The sequence below is a fragment of the Manis javanica genome, chromosome 2, assembly GCF_040802235.1.
Source record: "Manis javanica isolate MJ-LG chromosome 2, MJ_LKY, whole genome shotgun sequence".
NCBI lineage: Eukaryota > Metazoa > Chordata > Mammalia > Pholidota > Manidae > Manis > Manis javanica.
In genome coordinates, this window is record NC_133157.1 from 10,104,698 (window position 1) to 10,126,443 (window position 21,746).

Genomic DNA, 21,746 nt, shown 5'->3' on the forward strand with positions numbered 1-21,746 from the left:
ACAGAGCATCATAGCTAACGTATATCATTAGACAGCTACCCCCTTGAACTTTCTCATTATGCAGGTGAGAAAACTGAGGCCCACAGTGGGGTACTATGCCTAAAGTTATCCAGCAAATTAATTGCAGAGTTTGGACTAGAACCCAGTCCCAGTCACATTGCATCTTTTCTTTCTTTCTTTCTTTTTTTTTTTAAGGTTTAAATAACCCTGGAAGAAAGAGTTCACAAAAAAGCAGAACTTAAACAATTGGTTTGTGTTGAAACAATAATTCCAGATTATGTATGATATTTCTCTTATAAGCCTGTTACGAACGGCACTTTGCACATTTGGGGAGATTTCGCAGGTGGCCTCACACATCTTCAGAATTCCAAACCCTTGTCCTCATCCAAAAAGAAAGCAGTAGCTATTGGAATTGAATAGATTTCAGTTTTTCATCTTTACACAAGCAAATGCCAGAGTTGCAATGATCTTCGGGGAGAGATCCCATTTTCCCTACAATGTATGCATCTGACTGCTGGTTCATCATTCTATTTTTAGATATAATCTATGGAATTAGAGTAGTATCATTTCTTTTAAAGCTATGCTGCAAAAGCACAAGCTGTGGAGAAAATGGTTTCGCTTTGTAGTCTTTTGGAGACTATTTCGTACATAGAGTTAAAAAAAATGTTTAATTTAATCAACTGTTATAAACCCCTGTTATTAAATATTTCATCTTAAAGTCAACTTCCAGTTGTGACTGTATTTCAACTAATTTGGAACAAATAAATGCCAAAAGTAGAAATAGTAGAAGTGGAAATAAGTTGTTACTACTTAATGTCATATCACTAACCTTCATTTCCCTCTCTTTGGGTCATAGAAGGAGCAATAGACATATTCTTCATAAAGCTTTTAAAACAATTCATAGCAAGCATTCATTAATCACCTGTTGCCATTTATTGAACACCATTTGTATCCCAGGAATTGAGCTTGCCTGATATATTCATTTACTTTATATGTTACAATACCATAAAAGGTAAGGGGTGGTATCTTCATTTTGTTCAAGAAAACTGGGACTCTATAAAACAGTTGAGTAACTTGCTCAAGTTTCAAAATTATAAAATAGAAGAGCAAGAAATGGATCCCAGGTGTGTCCGATCTCAAAATCCATGCTCTTTTCCTTATAGTAGACAGCTGCTGCTAGTTTTAAGTAGAAGCTGATTGGTAGAACTGAAATGGCTAAGAAAGATGTAGTAATTCAAGATACAACTTTGGTGGGGTTTATATAGGTATTATACTGTAAAATAGAATTCACATACAGCTGTGTTCATGAATGTTCATTTTTATTTAGAACTGTCATTTTGCAGGTTCTGTTATTTTCTCTCTTGATTACAATTACATGAAAGAAAAAATTAGAACATATTTTACTACTTTAGCATCTAAAATGTTCATCTGAAAAAGGCTTTTGTTTTTAGTTCACAAAGTGTTTACAATTTATTAACAAATGGTTAATGAGATAAAATTCCCCTAAAATTTGGAGGAAAAAAGCAAAATCTTTTCACTATTACTTGCGATGATGTTGCTCTTTACATCCAACCTTGCCACTGTGGCCTTCTCAGTTTGATATTCTGCTGAAAACCCCTCAGCCATCTGGATCTCCAAAATCTGCTGCAGCCTAATGTTTTTTGTTTTTTACAGTTTGAGCTTTTTGCTCTCCCACATCTAGGAGTAAGTGAAGGAAGGAAAAGAGGTACACCATAGTTCTCCAACCCCATCTTTTTTTTAAATTGGTATATCACCTTTGTCTTACAGCTCTTAAGTGTTGAATCAAGCAATATATGTGAAACACCTAGTACAATGCTTAGTACACAGGAAGTGCTCAATAGATGTTGTATTCATTTCTTGCAAATGCACTTGCTAAATATAACACCATTGAGTTTTGCACTTATCCAACAAAGATGTATTAATCACTGTGCTAATCACTCCTATGAGGGTAGCTTCTCAATTCTTCATCCTTCAGCTCCACTTTATTATTGAGAAAAACCTTTGAAATTCCAGGCAGCTGACTTAAAAGTGACTTTGGGGAACATATATAATTCATAAATCAGAATCTTTCATGCTGGAGCAAAAAGAGCTCTGGAGATAAACTTCTAGATTTAATTTGTCTATGACATTTCTGCCCCTTATTAATGGAGCATAGGGTATTCACTGTGAGTTCTAAATAAAATTAGATCCTAGATTTATTAGGATTCTCTAGAGAAATAGAACCAATATGTGGTATGTGTGTGTGTAGACAGATAGGTAGATGCGTAGGATAGAGATTTAAGATAAGGAATTGACTTACGTTATTGTGGAAGCTGACAAGTCCAAAACTTGCAGGGTAGGCCAATGGGTTAGAGACCCAGGAGAGCCAGTGGTGCAGTTCCAGTCCAAAGGCTGGTAGGCTGAAGACCCAAGAGAGCTGATGTTCTAATTCAAGTTCAAAGGCAGTCTCCTGGAGAATTCAGGGGAGTCTGGTCTTTTTGTTCTATTCAGGCTTCAGCTGATTGGATGAGGCCTACCCACATTGTGGAAGGCAGTCAATTTACTCAAAAGTCCACTGATTTAAATGTTAATCATTCACAAACACCTTAACAGAAACACCCAGAATAATATTTTACCAAATATCTGGACATTTGATGGCCCAACCAAGTTGGCAAATAAAATTAACCATCATCCTAGATTTAATGAAGAACATAAGACTTAAGAGATTCTTGTTAATATTGGTCATTTTTGTGCATTTTAGTAATGATACAATTGCAGTTCTTTGCAGAGTATTTTCACAAAGATTATTTCAGTTGGTCTTCAGAGCAGCTTTTGTGAGGTTATCAGAATAGTGATATAACCCCATTTGTCCAAAGAGTGTGCTAAGATGGAGGCAGATCAGGAGACTTGGTCAGGGTCTCAGAGCTAGTGAGTAGCAGAGTTACAATTTGCCAAGGTCCTGTAACTTCAAGCCCAGACATTTCCTCCCTGGCTGTTTTCTCTGTGGCAGCTGGGGTATTTTGGAAATGGTTTGGAGAACTTTATAACTAGTAACTAGTAACTTCTTCAACTAGTATCAGACTCCTCCTTAGAACCATACCATGATAGAAAGTTAACAAAATATATATTGACAGAACCTAAAAGATATTTTCTGATGACTTGAATGATACCCTGAGGCAGAAGGGAAGGAATGTGGGAAGAAAAAAGAAAGAGAGAAGGAGAGCATTAGCAACAAAAAGAGTAATGTTTAGAAGTAATTAGAGCAGGACAAATGGATTGTGCTGCCATGTTCAAGGCTGTTATTTCTGTAGGCAGTGAGGGCACTAATGCAATGTGACGGATCTGGGGCAAGACCCAGGGCACTGCGCAGACCTCAGAGATTCAACCCATAGCCAGGCTCAAACCTCAAGGTTTGACTAAACAGTTATTTCATGTCTCAAAGAATGGTTTCATGTTGCTTGGAGAAACTATGTGTCAGGGGACCTACTTTCTTAATTTCAGCTTTTGGGAAACAGCCTCATATTCCTATGTAGGGAGTCAGATAACTCTCATCCCAGCATACTGTCCCTGAACATCCCCAGAGTGGTCAGAGACATGGTGCCAACGGGATTTTGGAAGAGAACATACCTAATATGAAACTAATTGAGGTACTTCCTATTCAGAAAAAGGATGAAATTAAAAAGCATTCTTACCAATATTCAACTTGATATTAGAAATTTGACCTAGGAAAAGGCAGAATGTAATACTGTCATTTGTTTGAAGACAGGATGCTTTGATTTGCTAGCCTGGCTAACCTGTAACTATAATCCCACTCCCTCCATTGTGTATAAGGAAACTGCCATGGCCCTCAAGAAAAGCAGAATTTCATCATCAGCCTGGAAGGAAGTTTTCACGAATAGATTGACTCTCTCCCCTGTAATTCACCATACCCTTGAGATCTCTTACTAATTGCTGCCACCACTGTTATAGTTAAGAGCTGTGTCTTAGTACTCAGACATTCCTGGGTTCATATTCTAGCTCTGCCCTTTTTGAGCTCTCTGGCTTTGGGCAATTTACCTAACCTCTCAGCCTTAGTTTCTTTATCTCTAAAACGAGCATAGTAAGCTTACTTCCAGACTACTTATGAGATTTAAGTGAGATGATAACACATAAAATATTTAGCATTGGTGCCAGCCACAAAGTAAGGGCCCCAGTAAGGGTAGAAGAAAAAGTGTGAGGTGAGAAGTGTGTGTGTGTGTTCTTATGTGTGTTGGGGGTACTTAGATTGTCTACCAGACAGGCCTAATTGGGGAGCAGAGATAAATGGTTTTCCTCTCAAGACCCCATATATATACTGATTGCTAGAATGATTAAACCAGGCTGTCTTAATACCTGGGTGATAGGAAGGGGAAGTTAAGACATTATTATGTCTTATAATTCTAAACAGTTGGTCTCAGAAGATACAGATTATTGGTGTTAACCATCTGAAGAGAATCACCTTTCCTTCCTAGCTCTCTTGGCTTTCCTGAACTCCTGCCCATCCCCCACAACTACACTGAAACCCTGTGACAACTAAGAACTCACGGGAAGATCAAGTCTTGAAATCCTGCCATCATATCCTTACCTTTCTTCAACTCATTTCATTTTGACAGTTCTTTTCCCTTTCTTGTCATACTGCCATCTCTGCAGAGGGCTGATTGGTAAGAGGAGCCAAGAGAATCCTGCCACCCACCACAGAGACAGACCTCTTCTTAGGCACATTGCAGAGGGAAACATATTTCTGAACCTTTAGAAGTACTCTGCCTGGTGCTGAGTTCATACCCCCTTATGATTCTATAGTTTTATTATAGTGTGAGTCTTCTGAGCAACCATAGATTTATAGACTATTTTCCAAGGTCTGTTTTTCTATGTATAAAGTCATGTAAAAATTGAACCCACTTATACATTGTGTGTTGCTTGTTCAGAGCGTACATCTCTATGAGAAGGCCCCCAGGAGCCAGAGTTGAGCTGTTGCCTGATTTTTTTGTTAAGTTGTCCAGTCCTTTTCTTGATCTGTCCAGAATTCCAAAACCTTTTTGTTTGGGGCTTGTGGCTTATCCCTAGTAACCTTTACCATCTCTAGGTACAAAAATCCTAAAGACATAATATCAGTTGTAAAGACAAAAATAAATCCCAAATATGTCATAGTGTTCCAGGATTTGTAATTTCCTGATCTCATATCTTTTCCAGTTTACCAGTTATTTCTAAGCATTTCTTTTCAGAAAATGTGATTAGGTAAGATTATCTCAAATGCCAAATTTAGTGCAAAGTGTTTTAATTAACAATTCAAGAGCTCTAATCTTTTTAGCAGTGGTGAACAGAAGGTAACTGCAATTTTGCCTGTCTGAACATATTTTCTATCTTTAAAATGAGAGTGATGGAGATCACCCACATTATCAACCCAGTTTAGTGTGACAGACACAGGATTTTTCACACAGAACTAGCTCTTTCCTATTGTTCCCTGAACCTACTCAGTAAAAGAGAAAGTGTGGGAGAAATACTGGTTGGTCATAGTACGCTTTTGATGTTTTCTTAGCTCCTTTTCTGGTGCTGAGAAGGCCTATGTAGACTGTAGATACAGGCAGCCTTTCGGCCTTTTTTATTTTATTTCATTACCAACTATTTTTTTTATATTATTAATACACAATTGCATGAGCAACACTGGGGTTACTAGATTTCCCCCATTATCAAGTCCCTACCACATACCACTGTCCAGCGTAGTAACATGCCATAGAGTTACTACTTGTCTTCTCTGTGCTACAGTGCCTTCCCAGTGACCCCCCCCATTACATTATGTTTCCTAATCGTAATGCCCCTTATTTCCTTATCCTTCCTATCCCACCCTTCCTCCACAACCCCTTTCCCTTTGGTAACTGTTAGTCCATTCTTGGGTTCTGTGAGTCTGCTGCTGTTTTATTCCTTCAGTTTTTTTCTTTGTTCTTATACTCCACAGATGAGTGAAATCATTTGGTACTTGTCTTTCTCCGCCTGGCTTATTTCACTGAGCATAATAACCTCTAGCTCCATCCATGTTGTTGCAAATGGTACAATTTGTTTTTCTCCTTATGGCTGAATAATATTCCATTGTGTATATGTACCACATCTTCTTTATCCATTCATCTACTGATGGACACTTAGGTTGCTTCCATTTCTGGGCTATTGTAAATAGTGCTGCGATAAACATAGGGGTGTACCTGTCTTTCTCAAACTGGGCTGCTGCATTCTTAGGGTAAATTCGTAGAAGTGGAATTCCTGGGTCAAATGGTATTTCTATTTTGAGCTTTTTGAGGAACCTCCCTACTACTTTTCACAATGGTTGAACTAATTTAAATTCCTGGGTCAAATGGTATTTCTATTTTGAGCTTTTTGAGGAACCTCCATACTGCTTTTCAGAATGGTTGAACTAATTTACATTCCCACCAACAGTGTAGGAGGGTTCCCCTATCTCCACATCCTCGCCAACATTTGTTATTGTTTGTCTTTTGGATGTTGGACATCCAAACTGGTGTGAGGTGATACCTTAATTTGCATTTCTCTGATGATTAGCGATGTGGAGCATCTTTTCATGTGCCTATTGGCCATCTGAATTTCTTCTTTGGGGAATTGTCTGTTCAGATCCTCTGCCCATTATTTAATTGGATTATTTGCTCTTTGTTTATGTGCGTGAGCTCTTTGTATATTTTGGATGTCATTTGTGAATATATTCTCCCATACTGTAGGAAGCCTTTTTGTTCTACTGATGGTGTCCTCTGCTGTACAGAAGCTTTTTAGTTTGATATAGTCCCACTTGTTCATTTTTGCTTTTGTTTCCCTTGCCTATGGAGATATGTTCATGAAGAAGTTGCTCCCGTTAATGTTCAAAAGAGTTTTGCCTATGTTTTCTACTAAGAGTTTTATGGTTTCACAACTTACATTCAGGTCTTTGATCCATTTTGAGTTTACTTTTGTGTATGGAGTAATCCAGTTTCATTTTGTGTATGGAGTAGTCCAGTTTTGCCAACACCAGCTGTAGAAGAGGCTGTCATTTCCCCATTGTATATCCATGGCTCCTTTATCGTATATTAACTGACCATATATGCTTGGGTTAATACTTGCACTCTCTGTTCTGTTCCACGGTCTGTGGGTCTGTTCTTGTACCAGTACCAAATTGTCTTGATTACTGTGGCTTTGTAGAAGAGTTTGAAGCCGGGAAGCATAATCCCCTCCTCTTTATTCTTCCTTCTCAGGATTGCTTTGGCTATCGGGGTCTTTTGTGGTTCCATATGAACTTTAGAACTATTTCCTCTAGTTCGTTGACGAATGCTGTTGGTGTTTTGATAGGGATTGCATTGAATCTGTAGATTGCTTTAGGCAGGATGGCCATTTTGACAATATTCTTCCTATCAATGAGCACGGGATATGTTTCCATTTATTGGTATCTTCTTTAATTTTTCTCATGAGTATCTTGTAATTTTCAGAATATAGGTCTTTCACTTCCTTGGTTAAGTTTATTCCTAGGTATTTTATTCTTTCTGTTGCAAGTGTGAATGAAATTGTTTTCCTGATTCCTTTTTATGCTAGATTATTGTTAGTGTATAGGAATGCCACACATTTCTGTGTGTTAATTTTGTATCCTGTAACTTTGATGAATTCATATATTAGATCTAGTAGTTTTGGAGTGGATTCTTTAGGATTTTTTATGTACAATATCATGTCATCTGCAAACATTGACAGTTTGATTTCTTCCTTACCAATCTGGATGCCTTTTCTTTCTTTATGTTGTCTGATTGCCGTGTCTAGAACCTCCAGTACTATGTTGAATAGAAGCAGGGGGAGTGGGCATCCTTGTCTTGTTCCTGATCTTAGAGGAAAAGCTTTCAGCTTCTTGCTCGTAAGCATGATATTGGCTGTGTGTTTGTCATATATGGCCTTTATTATATTGAGGTACTTGCCCTCTCCACCCATTTTGTTGAGAGGTTTCATCATGAATGGATGTTGAATTTTGTTGTGTGCTTTTTCGGCATCTGTGGAGATGATCATGGGATTTTTGTCCTTTTTGTTGATGTGGTAGATGATGTTGATCGATTTTCGGATGTTGTACCATCCTAGCATCCCTGGGATGAAACACACTTGATCATGGTGTATGATGCTCTTGTATTTTTGAATTCGGTTTGCTGATATTTCGTTGAGTATTTTTGCATCTCTGTTCATCAGTGATATTGGTCTGTAGTTTTCTTTTTTTGTGGTGTCTTTACCTTGTTTGGGTATTAGAGTGATGCTAGCTTCATAGAATGAGTTTGGAAGTATTCCCTCCTCTTCTCTTTTTTGGAAACCTTTAAGGAGAATGGATATTATGTCTTCTCTAAATGTCTAATAAAATTCAGCAGTAAATCTGGTCTGGGGGTTTTGTTCTTGGGTAGTTTTTTGATTACTGATTCAATTTCATTGCTGGTCTGTTTCTATTTTATGTTTCTTCCTGGGTCAGTCTTGGAAGTTTTATTTTTCTAGAACGTTGTCCATTTTCTTCTACGTTTTCCAGTTTGTTAGCATATAGTTTTTCATAGTATTCTGTAATAATTCTTTGTATTTCTGTGGTATCTGTAGTGATTTTTCCTTTCTCATTTCTGATTCTGTTTATGTGTATAGATTCTCTTTTACTCTTAATAAGTCTAGCTAGGAGTTTATCTATTTTGCTTATTTTCTCAAAGAACCAGCTCTTCGTTTCATTAAATTTTTCAGTTCTTTTATTCTTCTCAATTTTATTTATTTCTTCTCTGATCTTTATTATGTCTCTCCTTCTGCTGACTTTGGGCCTCATTTGTTCTTCTTTTTCCATTTTCAGTTAATTGTGACTTTCATTTGGAATTGTTCTTCCTTCTTTAAATAGGCCTGGATTGTTACATACTTTCCTCTTAGAACTGCCTTCGCTGCATCCTACAGAAGTTGGGGCTTTGTACTGTTGTTGTCATTTGTCTCTGTGTGTTGCTTGATCTCTGTTTTAATTTAGTTACTGATCCATTGATTATTTTGGAGCATGTTGTTAAGCCTCCATGTGCTTGTGAGCGTTTTTGTCCTCTTTGTACAATTTATTTCTAGTTTTATACCTTTGTGATCTGAGAAGTTGGTTGGTAGAATTTTAGTCTTTTGAATTTACTGAGGCTCTTTTTGTGCCCTATTTTGTGGTCTATTCTGGAAAATGTTTCTTGTGCACTTGGGAAGAGTGTGTATCCTGCTGCTTTTGGGTGGAGAGTTCTGTAGATGTCTGTTAGGTCCGTCTGTTCTAGTGTGTTGTTCAGTGCCTCTGTATGCTTACTTATTTTCTGTCTGGTTGATCTGTCCTTTGGAGTGAGTGGTGTGTTGAAGTCTCCTAAAATGAATGCATTGCATTCTATTTCCTCCTTTAATTCTGTTAATATTTGTTTCATTGTATATAGATGCTCCTGTGTTGGATGTATAGATATTTATAATGGTTATATCCTCTTTTTGCCAGACCCCTTTATCATTATGTAATGTTCTTCTTTGTCTCCTTACTTTCTTTGTTTTGAAGTCTATTTTGTCTGAAACAAGAACTGCAACACCTGCATTTCTCTCCCTATTGTTTGCATGAAATATCTTTTTCCATCCCTTGACTTTTAGTCTGTGCGTGTCTTTGGGTTTGAGGTGAGTCTCTTGTAGGCGGCGTATAGATGGGTCTTGCTTTTTTATCCATTCTGTAACTGTGTGTCTTTTGATTGGTGAATTCAGTTCATTTACATTTAGGGTGGTTATCGATAGATATGTAGTTATTGCCATTGTTGGCTTTGGATTCGTTGTTACCAAAGGTTCAAGGGCAGCTTCTTTACTATCTAACCGTGTAACTTAACTCACTTATTACGCTATTATAAACAAAGTCTGATGATTATTTCTCTCATTTCTTATTCTTCCTCCTCCACTCTTTATATGTTAGGTATTTTATTCTGTACTCTTTGTGTTTCCCTTGTGGATAGCTGATTTTATTTTGCAATTAGTATTTAGTTGGTCTTCTTCCTTTGCTGTGGTTTTATTTTCTTTGATGACAGCTATTTAGCCTAAGGCATACTTCCATCTAGAGCAGTCCCTTTAAAATAGACTGTAGAGGTGGTTTGTGGGAGGTAAATTCCCTCAACTTTTGCTTCTCTGGGAATTGTTTAATCCCTCCTTCAAATTTAAATGATAGTCTTGCTGGATAGAGTATTCTTGGTTCAAGGCCCTTCTGTTTCATTGCGTTGAATATATCATGCCATTCCCTTCTGGCCTGTAAGGTTTCTGCTGAGAAGTCTGATGATAGCTTGATGGGTTTTCCTTTGAAGGTGATCTTTTTTCTCTCTCTGGCTGCTTTTAATACTCTGTCCTTTTCTTTGCTCTTTTCCATTTTAATTATTATATGTCCTAGTGTTGTCTTCCTTGGGCCCCTTGTGTTGGGAGATCTGTGGACCTCCATGGCCTGAGAGACTATTTCCTTCCCCAGATTGAGGAAGTTTTCAGCAATTATTTCTTCAGAAACACTTTCTGTCTCTTTTTCTGTCTTCTTCTTCTTCTGGTACCCCTATATGCCAATATTGTTCCATTTGGATTGGTCACACAGTTCTCCTAATGTTCTTTCATTTCTAGAGATCCTTTTTTCTCTCTTTGCCTCAGCTTCTCTGTATTCCTATTCTCTGAATTCTATTCTATTAACTGTCTCTTCCACGTCATCCAGTCTGCCTTAAATTCTTTGATTGTTTCATTTCTCTTTTCTCCCTCCTGAATTCATCCCTTAGCTCTTGAATATTTCTCTGTAGCTCTATCAGCATGATTATGACTTTTATTTTGAATTCTTTTTCAGGAAGATTGTTGATTTTAGCCTCACCAAGCCCTCCTTCTGGTGTTTGAGTGATTTTGTATTAAACAAGGTTCTTCTGCCCTTTTATGGCGAAGGGAGTAGTTGCCAGCGAGTGGCATGTGTGTCAGCTGGGAGAACAAAGTCCCTTCCTGCTTCCCGTTCACCTTGCCTGTCTCCATTGTTTGTGCCGGTTAACCGTGCACAGGGAACAGCCTCTGGGGTAATCCCCTAGGCTGCAGTGGGCAGGGCGGTCCTTGGGATGGTCTAGGGCACTGGTAGGGGTTGCAGGCCAGCAGTGTGTGTTCTGCTCCGAGAACGAAGCCCCTTCATGCCTCCCAGACTCTGTGCGCATGTCCACTGTCTGTGCCAGTCAACCGCATGCAGGGAGCAGCCTCTGTGGTCTGGGCCAGTTAGCCGTGCGCAGGGAGAAGCCTCCATGTTAAGCTGTGTGGTTTCTGTAGAGAGGTCTACTCTCCCGCTGGTCTGCAACAGTGGCGGGGACTGTCAGCTTGCTTGCAGGTACCCACAGGGAAGAAGGAACGGCAGGCTGCCTACCGCCGTGAGGGTCCTTGGATCTGCATTTCTACCCAGGGGGATAGAGCGCCTGAAGTTCCTTAAAGTTCCCATCCTACTGGGCTGAGTGTGGCAGGAAGATTTTGTCTGCTTGTTAAGCCTTTGTCCCTTTACGACTTTTAAAGGCCCTGCTTTTCTTTTGTCCCAGGGCAGCTGGCTGTGGGAACCTGTTTGCAGTCATGGTCTTGGATTTTGCTTTTCCACTCCTCTAATATCCAGAGCACCATGCAGTGTGTGTCTGTGCTCCCAAGGCAGATTACTAGGGCTGGTTATGTAGCATTCCTGTGCTTCCAGTCCCTCTCCACTCTGATTCTTTTCTTCCCGCTGGTGAGCTGGGTTGGGGAGAGTGCTCAGGTCCCACTGGGTCACAGCTCTGCACCTTACCCTTTTCGGTGAGATGTTGGGTTCTTGCAGATGTGGCCTGGCTGGTATTCTGTATCTTTTGTTCTCTCTTTTAGGAATAGTTGTATTTTCTGTATTTTCAAAATATATATGGTTTTGAGAGATTTCTGCCACCCTACTCATGCCACCATCTTTGGGTAGAGTCTGCCTTTGGTATTTTTTAGCACCACGGTTCCCCAAAATTAACCATCTGGGAAAGAAGAGAATATACATATGGCTTATGACTTGAATTTTTATCTCTTGTTATTTCTCTCCCATTTTTCTGTGCAGGATGCGTGTAGAATAATGTTAAAATTGAACTTTTTATGTTTACAATTTTTTTCATAGAAGTTAAAAGCATATATTGAATCCCTACTATGCACTGGGCATTTTATGAGCTACTGAAGAGGTAATTTCTCTTGCTTGTGTATCCATAATGATACCACTTTTAGCCAGAGTGTATAAAGGGGGAGAAATGCATCATTTAGGTAAAGTTTAAATGCACATTTAATGAAAAAAATTTTTTTCTTGTGTTTTGAAGTTAAAGAATTTTTAAAAACCGCTTTCCTTCAGTATTCAGCTAAAGTGTAATCAATGTTGATTATCCTTGGAATCTTACAGTCTTGGCATATGTTTACTTTATTGATTTTATTTATTGACTTAGTTATGTTTTGGACCTCAGCTCTGGTTGCTTTGCTTGGCTTCAGGCTAGTTATATAACTTGTCAGAAAATCATTTTCCTTTTCTCTTCAAAGGGCATGATCCTTCTTCTGTCTACTTCACCCTGCAAATATCTTTGTGCAGGGTCAGGATGCTTGTGAGGGTCAAATAGGATAATGTAAGTGAAAGTCATTTTCCAAGGGGCAAAGCATTATATCAGCATAAAATAATATCTCGTTTATAAGGATATCTTTTTTCCAACTTTTTTCCCCATTTCATAGAGACATGTTTTTTCTTTTTATGTGATTCAGTCTGTACAATTCAGTAATTTAGTTTAGTAAATTTGCCCAAGTTGCATAAATTTTACCTAAGTCAGTTTTAGAACATTTCCTCATCCCAATAAGATCCCTGTGTCCCTTTATTGTTATTCCTATTCCCAATCCCTGCTCTAGGCAATCCCTTATCTACTCTATGTCTCTATAGATTTGTTCTTTCTGGATATTTCCTATACTACTCTATGTCTCTATAGATTTGTCCTTTCTGGATATTTCATATAAATGGAATCATGCAATATGTGTTCACTGTGTCTTGCTTCTTTAACTTAGTGTGATGGTTTTGAGGTTTGCCCATGTCATAGTATATGTGAGTAGGTTGTTCTTCCTATTGCTGAATAGTATTCCATTGTATGGCTGTACCATACATTTTGTCCATTCACTAGTTGATGGACATATATTTTTTTCCCAATTTTTCATTATTATGAATACTGCTTTGAACATTCACATACAATTCTTTGTGTGAACATATATTTTCATTTATCTTGAATATAAAGCTGTATCTTTTCATTATAAAAGTAACATAATGCTTGTTCCAAAAATTTTTTATGTACTGAAGTATAAACTGGGTAAATCAGTCAACTCCCTAATTACACTTTCTTGAGGTAGTGATTGTAGTATCAATAATAATTATCATTTTCTGAGTGTTCTGAGCATTTGCCAGACACTGTGCTGACTTCATATGTATATTACAAGTAATATATATATTTAAGGAATAATCCTTTGAAGTTGGTACTATTTTCCCCCATTTTATAGGTGAAAAAGTAAGTTTGAGGATTTGGTGTGAAGTCATACTTCTAGTAAGTGGCAAGGCCAAAATCTAAGCTTCAATAGTCTGGTATATGTTCTTACAGACTTCCCAAAATAATGCAGTTATTTTTAAACAAAAATTATATATTTATTTTATTCTGACGTTTGTTTTATTTCAGTTAATTTGTTTTAGAGATTGTTCCATGGTAAGATTTAGAGATCTGTGTCATTTTTTGTGTGGTTGAGTGGGTATGCTAGGATTTGTTTAATTCATTTTTTGTTAATGGACATTAGTTTGCTTTTATTTCTTCTGTTATTGACAGAGCTGCAGTAAATATCTTCATATAAATGCTTTTTGCTTATTTGAGGCGTTAGTTCTGCATCATATAATCCTGGAAGTCACATTTCCATATGAAAGGGTTTGTACATTTAGACTTTGGTGCTGCTAAATCCCCCCTTCCCCAAAAGGTGGTAAATAATGTGTGCTGCATGCTCTACCCCCTCTGCCCCCTGCTGCTGCCCCCCAGGTCCCTAACCCCTGCAATCAGGATATAAGAGGGCCTGTTTTTCCACCCTCTTGAATGCTGCATTTTTATTTCTGTAATGTGGGCTACGGGTATTAGTCCTATAGGTGTTTCAAGAGAACTTAACATATCAGGGAGGGGCAGTGGTGAATAGCTGGTGATTAGCAGTAGTGAATAGCTGGTGATTAGCAGTAGTTTCCAGCCTTTTGAAAGTTAAAGATGGGCATTTATCTAGGCTCTCAAGAGCTGCAATATTGGAGTAGCCTAAACTGTAGTTCAGATTAATTTAGAATGACTTTTGGTTATTGATCTAATATGAACACTGAGACATTTCAGTCATAGCTGTTCGCGTTTTCTTAGGCCTATATCCTAACTGCTCTGGCCTGCTGGTTGCCTTTCCCCTTATTGCTGCCAACAGTATTCCTGCCTTTCCTCCCACTCAATTTAAATGAAGCCAAGATGGGAGATGAGAATTTTTAATAAATTAGTGTGATAAATAAGTGTGCTTGCCCTTCCCATTCTTTCCTTCCAAAAAAAAACCTGCCAAAGAGAAGCCAACAGCCCAATGCTGTCCTTACTCAGTCTCCCCCAGTGGGGTGAGGCTCCTATCATGTCTATTGCTGGCAGGTTCAAAGTTTTCATGGTCTCTGTGGCCTGTAGAGTACTAAGTATACCTCTTTAAGGGGAGGTATGTTTGCCATCATGGGGCCAGTAAAGGAATAAAGGACACTAGAGTGTTGGATGTTGCTAGTTGTGGATGATCCCCAGTTCCATAGGGGCCAGGGCCTAGCACACTTCTGGGGAGCTCTGGCTTATACTGCCCTGTGGGTTCTGACCATCCCTTTCCTCTCCACTCCCTAGGCTTGATGTCTTCATCCTGAGGTGCTGTTAGTCTGGGGGGATGCTGCCCTCTGCTGGTGGACTGTAGGATAGCCACAGCAGTTTGGATAAGTCTGATCACTGGGGGAACTGATCAGGCTATATGGAACCAGTTACAAGTATTCTGTCTCCAACTTCATGAACCAGCCCTAAGACTTTTTGCTTTGAAAGTAATTCAGGAGGCATTAGAAAATACACAAGTGCAAAGACTTTCATTATAATACTATCTATACCTTTTGCAACAACATGAATGGAGCTGGAGGATATTATGCTCAGTGAAATAAGTCAGGCAGAGAAAGACAAGTACCAAATGATTTCCCCCATTTGTGAAGTATAACAACGAAGCAAAACTGAAGGAACAAACTAGCAGCAGACTCAGAGACTCCAAGAAGGGACTAGTGGTTACCAAAGGGGAGGGGGTGGGAAGGTGGGTGGGGAGAGAGGGAGAAAGGGATTGAGGGGTATTATGTTTAGTACACATGGTGTGGGGGATCACAGGGAAAACAGTGTAGCACAGAGAAGGCAAATAGTGAATCTGTGGCATCTTACTACACTGATGGACAGTGACTGCATTGCGCTATGGCTGGGGACTTGATAATATGGGTAAATGTAGTAACTACATTGTTTTTTCATGTGAAACCTTCATAAGAGTGTATATCAATAATACCTTAATCAAATATTTTAAAAAATACTATCTGTAGTAGCAAAAGAATAAAACTTAGGTGTCCAGCACATGGAATTATGCTTATAGCTCCTAAAATTGGCTATGTAAAAGATAACAGTGAGGAGTGAAATTATTTATCACAGAACAAAACCCAAGCAGCATATCCCAATTGCAGCCATGGGAGATACTCTTATGTTGGATAATGGCTAATCTGGAATTTTTAAAACTATTTGTCAAAGCTAGGATGATTTCTTTTGAGATTTCATTTAGTTAGTAAAAAGTGTGCCGATACATTTCTTTAGTCTTGTTATATATCTGTCTTTTCTCTTGAAACAAATACTTGACACTTGAGTGGCCTGCTGTGAACATTTCTATGATGCACCCATAGATGTCCTCCCCATATTTGATTTCCTAGGACAACAAGGTGGTGCCTTTGGTAGCAGCTGACTAAAATAGGCACCTCATCTATGACAGGAACATCCTAGGCAGTCTTTTTCACCTTGGGTTATAATCACGGAGGCCAGAAAGAAATTAAACACTACTTGTGTGATTTGATGAAGGCCTGACTTGCCTCCCTGGTGTGGATCTCTACCTCAGTGATGCCCAGTGGAGAGGTGACAGCCTACAAATATCTCATATTTTTGAGAAATGTCTTTTTTATAAAGAACTTTAAGGAGGGAAAGGAGCCTTTTGAAAAACCCAAACTTCTGTTTTCTAAAACTTAGCACCTCATTAAACATTTGGATCGGAATAAAAATAATTGACTCACATGTCTGGATATTTTTCATTTAATAAGTGAATTACTCAGTTTTCAAAAGGGCCAGGATTAGAGTTAGGCAAATGAGATATGTACAGTACAAAATTTAAGACACCATTTACTCTCAGGGTCATGCAAGTGCAGAATCAGCCCTGTTTCTCAAACAGTCCTGTGGAATAACTGTTTCCATGTAACAGATATGGAAACTGAGCTAAATGAATTGACATTGCCTTGCCCAAATTGGCAAAACCTAGTGCAAGTTGTATAGTTGGTATTTACTTCCAAATTTGTCTACTTCCGCAAAGCAGGTAACTTCAGGCTGCATCTTATTTTAGTTAGTTGCTTCTGTAGAATTACGGATTCCTTGGAAGCCTAGGCCTTTTTTTTTTAAGTTCCTCATTCATGAATCAAATACTCATTTTGTGCTAGGTTCTGTGTGATGTACCAGAAATATAGAGGTTGACAAGGGGCTCGATCAGGAAGGCCTTATAAGCTTGGGGGAGGGTACTTCATTCTGAAAGTAATGACATATTTGAAGTGGGAGTGTCATGGTTTTATCTGAGTTTTAGAAAACTGTCAAGAGTGGAGAATGGATTTGGGGCAGGGGTGGGGGGGTCATAGAAAAAAATAGGAGCTAACAAGACAGAAATATAAGGAAGCTCTTGAAATAAGCCAGATGAGTATAGTACAGTGGAGGTGAAAAAAATACATGGATTCAGGAAGATTTCTTTTACTTTCTGACAGTAGATTTTATAAATACATAGAAACACATAAGGTGGTATAATGTACCCATATACAGCTTCATTAACCATTACCCAGGGGCTAATCCTGTACCACCCATACCCCCACCTGTTTCCTCCCCTTCCATATTATTTTGAAGCAGGTTTCAGGTATCATATCACTTCTTCCATTAATATTCCACTATGTATTTCTAAAAGATTTTTTAATCAATGAATTTCTCCTCCATCTTTTTTCCTTCTGATTTAATTTAAGAGATGAGGTGATTTGTTAAGGTTACCTCAGCCCAGGTTTGGGGATTGAACCCTTGTGATGTAGATGTGTTCCTCTGAACTCTGTAATTCTTTTATTTTAGCAGTTGGATCTAGAGGCTTGAACATCTTCATATTCAACTGTTTTGGCAAGACTGCTTCATGGGTGTGTTGAGTTCTTACCTCAGAAGATTATAACTGTCTTTTTCTCACTTTTTGCTGTTAGCTGTTGATGAGTGTAAGTCTGGGGAGAGGAAATCCCAGGGCAAAAAACCTCTAAAAACCGAAATCAGTCAAAGGGAGAAATAAAGTTTAAAACCCGTTTATTGCTTACAAACTGCAGTCCAGCGCCCTCTCTCTCCCCTGCTCTGGAAGGAAGCAAGCCAGCCCCTCCCTCCCCTTAAACTCTCAGGTTCAGACATGCCCTGGGTTTCCCAGGTAATTACCCATTGACATGGAGATGAACTTCTCTCCACCTCTGAGGATATGGAAATACACCAAAGCCAAGCCAGATACTCTGGAAATATTACAATTTTACCCACAATGAGCAATATCTAGGATCCATTATTTAATAGTAATATTGTAATTCCAGTATTTCTTGTTCAATTGTTAGTGGAAATGCTTCTGTAAAGAGAACTTTTTCAATTGCTATTTATTACCCTCTGATATATTTAATCTAGGAAAGGTGGGATAAATGCTTGATTCTTTCCCTTTATTTAATAATTTTAAAAATGCTATGTTAGTTCTCTAGCACCCTTAATGGGGACAAATTAATTTTTTAGGGTCATTATTAACTCATGGAGTTAAGCATTTGGGTTTCAGTTTATTTTTGTTTTTTTAAAGGAAACTCAATTTGTCCCATCTTGGGTTAGAGAGTGGCAGATATGGCAGCTTTTGAGGGGATAGAAAAGACAGGAATGACACCAGGTTGAATGGAGGCCAAAGGGAGAAAGGAGTCATGAAAGACTCAACAGGTTTTTAGCTTGGATGGTGGAGGCCATTCACTGAAACAGGGAACCTAGAAAGAGGAGCAGGTTTTAAAGGAAGGACATGTCTAGACATGTCTGAGGTGATTAGGATGGATACATCTAGGCAGAGATGCCCAGGAGGCAGCTGGATATCAAGATGGGAGGTTCAGGGGAGCAATCCCTGACACCAAAACTGAGGATAGGGCTCAGTTGTTATGCGTAGTTACTCAGATTGGGATTATGTGTGTTATGTTTTGTTTGATAAAAATAAATCCCTTTGCCAGCTGAAGCCAGGTTCTACCCCAAAGCAAGAATTATTAAGCCCCGGTTGCCTTCTCTTTTCCTTGTGCCTGTCCTTAGAGAGTCAGGTTCAATCTCTAGTAGAGTAGGAAGGACAGGGTTGGCTGCAAGGTAGCACTGCCACTTGGCCGGTTTACAACCGGTCCTGTTGGTTTTCAGATTTATTATACCCAATCCCTCGAGGGCTCTGCGTATGGGTAGGATTTACTGGAGTTGGAATTGAGGTTGGATGAACTGGTTTTGGTTTTGCAGGAACGTCCTAGGGCAATCTTTCTGTGAATATTTGTATTCCCGGAAGATTTTCTTTTCCTCACCTGTCTCCTGTTCTCTGAAGCAACTCCTTTCCTTTCTTCCTTTCTCCAATCCACAAATTTTCATAGAGCCACCTGCTGTGTGTCAAGCACTGGGGATACAATGGTGAACAAGAAGAGGGGCATAGCCCCTAACTTCATACAGCTTGGAATCTAGTAGGAGATATGTATATAGTATATATGTTAATCAAAAGATCACTGGCAACATATGATTCCATACTAACACAGGAGCTCAGCAAATAGACATTTTTTTGTTGAAATCTTTTACTACCAGTGCTGGGCCTTCATTATTGGAAGATTAACCATCAGGTAGGCTTATAAATCAGAAAAAATATGTGTAAAACAAAAGACCAGACACATAAAAGGACTCTGAAGTGGAGTTTATCTGAGGAAAAAGCCCTCCTCTGAAGTAAGATCAAAAGAGTTAGAAAATGTGAAAATTAAGTAGAATATGATTGCACCATTAAGTTTAATAAAAGAACTGCATACCACCCACCCACACTAAGAGCCTTCTAATTGCTTTACATATTGTGAGTGCCTACTATATACTAACCCCAAGGCTGGACCCTAGGATTGCCAAGGCTTGACTCTTTAGGGTACATTCAAGTTAATAGGAAAGATAAAACTATAAAATAGAAATACAAGGTGATACATATTCTCATGGTTTATTATAGGGATCTAGGCAATGTAGAAGAAGGGTGTGATTTGACTCTAATTTGAGGGCTTAAAGGATTAACTCTTAGAGCACCTTACAGTGGAAGTGACATTTTAATTGAGTCTAGAAAGATAAGTAAAGTGGTATTGGAAGCTATAAGGAAGCAGTGGGTAGAGTTATTCCAGCCAGTTATTCCAGGTAGCTCAGCATACTTGCATTCTAAATAGATCAGGGTGGGTGGTGTGATGGGTGCATATAGGGAGTGGTAGTAAATGAAGCTGAAAGAGATCAGCAGGGCCTGAATCATAAAGGGCCTTGGGAGTGTGGACGTTTATGTTATGGGGGCCCGGGAGCCATTGACTGGGCACAGATCATGCCACAGTTACTGTTTTTTTTTTATTTTTTTATCTTGCAGGCCTTTGTCCAGAGTCCTCGTTTACACAGAACTGACTGACTTACATACAGAAGCCTTTTCCTGTGTGTGTGTGTTTTTTTTTTTTTTTAACCTCTGGTCAGGCAGATGGTTAGATAGAAAATAAAACAACTTGAGAAGTCAGGGAGGCCAGAGTCTGTCAGGAAACTACTGGGCTTCAAGTGGTCTTCCTTTTTAGGAACAGTAAAGGAAAAAGCCTCTCTGTCCATTTGCCCTGCCCCCAAGTCTTCCCTTTTACTACTTTGATCTTACTTCATCTGCACATGTTGCTTAATGGTAGTTTGAGCTGTTGCTGTATGCAGAGCCACAGTATCTATTTGCATTGATCTCTGGGCTGATTGGGGTCTTAATTGTGAAGAGTAACAGGCAGGGGTGCCATATGGGATGAATAAGTTCCAACTTGTCCAGACCTTTCAGGAGACACAGTTGTTTGTTATATTTTTGTTTGTATACTATATATTTGGTTATTTTCTTTTTCTTTTCATTCGAAAGGGACTGATTTATTCACACTGTAATCTGTTCTTGATTGTGATACTTTAAAAATTCACATATAAAATCTTGACTCTGGGGTAGTACAGAGATTATTTAATGGAAGGTGGGCCCACTCTTTCCAGCTTCTTCAATTTGTGTGTAGGAAACTAATATAATTAAATAGCCTATCCATTGAATATAGTAACCACAATGTTGCTCATGTGAAACCTTCATAAGATTGTCTATCAATGATACTTGAATAAAAAAAAAGCAAATGACAAACTAAAAATAAATAAATAAATAGTCTGCCTATATTTAGATTTCCTTGATTATCTCAAAGATCTCTTTTTACAGTTGATTTGTTCAAATCAGAATCCAAACAAGGTATGTACATTGCACATGGTTGTTATATAGAAGGCTACTCATAAAGCATATGGAGTATGTAGTCTTTTCTTCCACAACCAGTCATGTTAGTCTTCTGCATGCAGATTTAATTCATGAGTTAATAGCATAGGCATAAAAAATCATTTGAGATCTTCTCAGTTCTCCCCATTCCTTCTAGTCCTGAAATACCTTTCCTACCTGTCTACTTGCGGAACTCCAGGTTCAGCTCAAATGTAATGCCCTCTCTGTCGCATCTCACTGCAATCTAATGAACTGTTCCTTCATCTGTGTTTCCTTAACACTTAGTACCCACCTCTTTTATAGCATTCAAAACATCACATTTGTCATTTTTGTGTGTAGTGTGTTTGTTCTACAGGTGGTTAGTATGGAGTAGTGGAAAATGAGGCCGGGGAGGTCAGCAGATGGTGGGCACCTCTAGGACAAGAATCACATAATACTCATTTCTTTCACCTCAGCCAGCGTGGAGCCTAGCACTCATAGGAGACACTCAAGGAATGTTTGTGGAGAACCCTCATGTCTGGAACATTTTTAGTTTCCAACTGATTTTTTGTGTTTTGTTTCCTGGACTATGAATTCTCCTTTCCAATCCTAGGAATAGAAGGCAAAACTAGAAGTTGTATCTAAGATTGTTCTTTGTTGCTCTTGTTCTTTTTCTGTACTCAGGAGGTTTACTTATTAGTCTCAGATACTATGGACTTCACTTGGGTGTTCTATTATTCCTGTTTAGTTGAATTAAACTCTCTTGCCTTGGGGAATGTCTGTATCAAGGTTCTAACAGATGAGAACCGGAAAACTTGAATCTTTGATTTTTGTAGTTTGCAAGGTTAAAAAGGAATTCAATTCATTTTCTGCATATT

At 38.6% G+C, this 21,746-nt stretch overlaps 1 protein-coding gene across 1 annotated transcript in view; it reads left to right on the forward strand.

Annotated features, from left to right (window-relative positions):
* The window catches only part of NR6A1 (nuclear receptor subfamily 6 group A member 1), a 249,019-nt gene that overhangs the window by 148,215 nt on the left and 79,058 nt on the right, over positions 1-21,746 (forward strand). The gene's annotated exons all lie outside the window — the stretch shown is intronic.